Here is a 4,788-nt window from a genome sequence, read left to right as displayed (position 1 = left end):
GGCGGGAGCAGAGGAAAAAAACCCAAAAACCCTGTCCCGTCGCCCCGCCTCGAAGCGGCCGGGCCAGCCCAGAACGCATGCGCGGCAGGGTGAGGCGCCCGGCCGGCGAGGACCCGGCTGTGTCGGGTGCGCGGCCCCACGTTCTCACTGGATGACCGGGTGTAGGAAGTGCGAGCCGGGGCGGGCACGCATGCGCGGGGGGGGGGGAATCACCAGCGCTTCCGGTTTTCCAGCCAGACAGTACTTCCTAACTCTCTCCGGTGGGCGGGGCGGGGCCGCTGTGCTGCGCTGGTTCCGAGGGAGCCTGGTTGGCAGTGGGCAGCTGCCCAAGGACGCTTTGGGTCTTTTTGTTAGTTTGTGGCTGTCGTAGTCAGCGAGCCAGCCGCATCTCGAGAAAGCGAACCCCTTTCCCGCCTTCTTCCTACAAATCCATTCATTCATTCACGGTCGGGCGCCTACGCTTGGCCCAGAGTGCGAGGAATTCTGATGAGTCAGTTCGCGAGCTAGGAGGTACCCGAACGTTTAGGAAGGCCACAGCGTGCCGAGGACACCCCTACGGGGGGGAAAGGACAAAATGTGGAATTAACACCAAGGGTTCAGGAAGGTTTGGGGAGGATAAAGGTTTGAGCATACCCTACAATTGCTTAAGTTCATTTTTTACCTAGGGCGTTTGCTTTAGGTGGATCAACCTCAGACTGATCCCTGAAGTTTGTAGAGTTTCCTTCAGAGTGTTTTTGCCACTATAACTGTTGTTTTTCACAGTTTCATATAATGTTGTTTCAGCAGTTGCCTTCAGGGATTGGGAAGCAGGGCACTGCTGAAGGGATAAAAGATTTCCCTATTTTCTCTAGGAACTGTTACTCAATGCTTCCTATTTAAAACCAAATAATACGGATTCAGAGAAGTGTGCTGCTGCAGGTAATAGCATTCTGCTGTCTTTCTGATGGCTTAGCGTTATTAAAGCCACATTTCTATGCATAGAGGTAAAATTCCTTCTGCCACTATCCTAGATTTAAGTCAGACTCTAGGACAAAAGGAGTGTCGCAGAGAAACCTGGCACATGAGAGCATGCATACCCACTAATGTTTTATTTTCAAGAGAAAAGCTGTAGAAGATTGAAAAGAAACATACATATGTAGTTAAACCTCAAAAACATTTTGAGTGCACAAAGAAAGTCTCAAAAAGTTATCCAGGCATGCCGAAAAGAGTTACCATAGTAGCAAAAGAGTTCAGGTTTTAGAAAAGACTGTTTACAAGATTGGCCCCTAGCTCGTGTCTGAACAATTAGAATTCAAGGAGACTTTCACTATTCTTTATTAAGAGCAGTGCATTGTGTCTAAAGTGTTTGAATAAAAGTGTTTCACGCTGAACACATCTGCTTGCATTCTGGGTGCCCGGGATTTCAGTACATGGCAACTAGTGGATGCCCACTGCCATCCAATAATCTCTTTAAACAACATGGCAAAGTACAGCAAAGTGGAGTGGAATAATCCAACACTGCTGTCTCTTACAAGATACTTCCATCAGATGATTTTTCACAGGTTTTGGGGATTTGTTGCTCAAATAATTAAGTGTGTCCAGAAAGAAAACTTAGATTCACACTCTGGTTTCATTCACACTTTTCCCCTACATGATTTGTTCCTTTGCTACCTTTCCTTCTTATCCTTTCTATAATGCCACATTTGTGGAACTTCAGAGTGGTCCTAGACATGTCATGGTTCCCTATACATCTATGTTAAAAACATACCATGATTATTGGTATATAATTTGAGTATACCCTTTTTTTAAATCTAAATGAAACACCGAGATCTCATTATCAGAATAAACTGGAGAGAAGAGGGCTGTAAATTTAACAGCTGACTCAGAGAGGACTTAGTTCTGCCTTTAGCACCGTGGTTTATGTGTTTTAAGGACAATATACAATCTATTACTTAACTGGGGGCAACATTTTGTTAAGAATAATTTCAGCCTACTTTATGGTCACAAATTTTAGTGGTGGTAGGAAATTCAGGTCTGGCTTGGCTTTCTTATTCCTTTACAGCGTCTTGTGCTCTTATCTCAAATCACATGACCTGTAACTGAGGTCCAGATTCTAGTCTGGGAGAACAGTTCCCTTCTTTGTTGCTGCCTAGTGAATGCTTGGTGGTGGTGGTGGGGCATCTTCGTTTATTATCACCAAGGTCCAGAAAGTCTCAATTGTGATGTTACAGCATCATGGTAACTTGTATCAAAGTCCAACAAATTGTAAAGATCCTGCTTCTGCTTCCACACGTAGCAAAGTGCCACTGGAGCACCAATGCAGACAGGAGCTGTACCATAGGTCTCTGAGAGTCTTGTAAGAGATAGCAGCATTGGGTCATACCACCCCGCTGTACACCACACACACACACACCGCATCTCCACCTAAGAGCTGATATTCAGAAACATGATCAATGGGCTAAAAACGAATTATAACTATGTACACTTCCTGGAATAATTAAAAAACCAGAACCTTAAAAGTTAATGCTAAATTTCTACATTGCCGTTGGCTTTGTAAAATAGGTCAACCATATTAGGAAACAGCTCAGCTGTTGTTGTTTGTTTTAATAAAGTGTTTTTAAATAAAGTTTAAAAATAAAGTTTCAATTACTCTGTGACCCGACAACACCATGCAATATTTTAAAAGAAAATAAAATGTTAGTTCAAAGACTTGTACAAAAATGACCTAAAATTTTGATTCATGATAGTCAAAACTAGATGAAATGTTTTTATCTTACATGAAGGAACAAGCACAAAAATTCTTAAGTAGATGAGAACTTCGGTGGATGAAGCTGATAGGAAAAATGTATTTGGATGGAAAGAAGGCTGATAAACAGAGCTGCTGCGGGCCTGCTATGTCCGCAAGGGGCACGGGTCTCCAGATGTTCACTGCAAGTTTACCTGGCAGTGCGGCAGTGTGTGTGAGGAGGTGGGCATCAGGACGTTGAAGAGGCAAGGCCTCATGATGGGCTCTTGGGTTCTGAGGGAAGCTAACCTCAGAAGGGATTCAAGTCTTCTTCTTCTGGAGACCTTTGAACTCTGCAAAGACTGGGTTGTTTAAGAACAAGCCCGTCCCCAGAATTGCTAAAGACATGTTAATAGCTTTCAACACATTTATCCAAGTTCTGAGAATTTATCTTAAGGAAATCATTTAAATGAAGGAAAAATTGTATCTGTGCCCATTTATTCATAGCTTTTCCTACAATGCTAAATATTGAAATCAACTAAATAGACAATAGGGAAACAAATTAGTGATTCAAGTTATATGCAATTATTATTATTATAAGGACTACATTAGTATGTAATGATAAGTAAAATCATATACAATTTCATTTACTGTTAAAGTTACAAGGGCTGTAAGGAAAATGGAAATGTAGATAATAGTTTTAAATTAAGACATTTCATATTTTGTTTTTATAAAAATATTTGTAAAGATGATTATTCAATACTTTAATAAGGTATAAAATACAAATTACATATCTAAGGTATAAAATATGACATTGACCTAGGCAAGCAACTACCACAATCTTGTTAACTTAGCCATCTCCTCACACCATATATGTGTGCAAAATCAACTGCTTGAACATTTGGGGAAAGCACTCCGTGATGTCATGAAGTCCACTACTATTAGCTATAGTGGCACTGCTGCAGTCCAGTAGAAAACCAAACTTACCCCGCCTGTGGCTGAAAGTTTGCGGTACACAACCCACCTTTCGTTCTACCACCCAATCCATGGTAGTAGTCTACTTTCACCCTGTGTGTGGCTGTAGTTTAGAGTCCACACAGACCTGAAAGTACATACAGTATTTCTGCAGCTGGGTTCTGTGGAGTAATCCATGGTGCTGCAAACAGCAATGCAGAGTCTCCCTTTCTTTCCAAAGGCTGAGCAATAATATCACACTGTATAAGCAATATATAAAATTTCAATTTATGATGTCATTCAACTTAAAAGTTTTTGCTTGTACTGGTGCAAAAAAATATGAATTTAATAGAAATGGAACTTCAAATTTGATCGTTTCTTGGGTAAGTGATATGTGGTATGACAGTTTCAAAATGTTGGGCATCACCTTATAAGCCACAGCTCCCAGTCAGCCACACAGTCATGACAGTAAGCAAATGGAACTGTCCAGTTTACCCTACAGTATTCAATAAACTATATCTTTATGTATAAAACCTTTATTATAAAACCAGCTCTGTGCTGATGTGTAACATGAGGGGCCTTGCTTGTTTGTTGGGGTTTTCTGTTCTGCCCGGCCCCCCAGCTATTTAGTCCCAAAGAAAATAACACAGAGATTTCTTTAGGTTATAATGCTGATTGGCCCATTAGGTCAGGCTTCTTACTGGCTAGCTCTCACATCTTGATTAACCCATTTTTCTGATCTATGTTAGCCATGTGGCTCAGTACCTTTTTCAGTGGGGCAGCTCACATCCTGCTGCTTCGGTGATCTGGGCAGGAGTGGGAGGAATCAACATCCTCCTCCACAGAATTCTCCTGCTCTCCTTGCATCATTTCCACTTCCTGTCTGGTTTTCCCACCTACATCTCCTGCCTGGCCAATCAGCGTTTATTTAAAACATGATTGACAGATTACAGACAATTCTCCCACACCACTGATGATTTTGTCCAAGTGTCCGTGAATGTACATGGTCTGGACATGTTCCTGTAGGCTGAGCTATAATACTTGCTATTCATTTTATTATGGTATTTTTAATTTACAATGAATTTACCTTGATTCAAACTCATAAGGTAAAGAACATCCTTTATCCAATC

The sequence above is a fragment of the Myodes glareolus genome, chromosome 2 (genome assembly GCF_982192425.1).
Source record: "Myodes glareolus chromosome 2, mMyoGla1.1, whole genome shotgun sequence".
Classification (NCBI taxonomy): Eukaryota; Metazoa; Chordata; class Mammalia; order Rodentia; family Cricetidae; genus Myodes; species Myodes glareolus.
Note: the sequence above shows the minus strand (reverse complement) of the source record.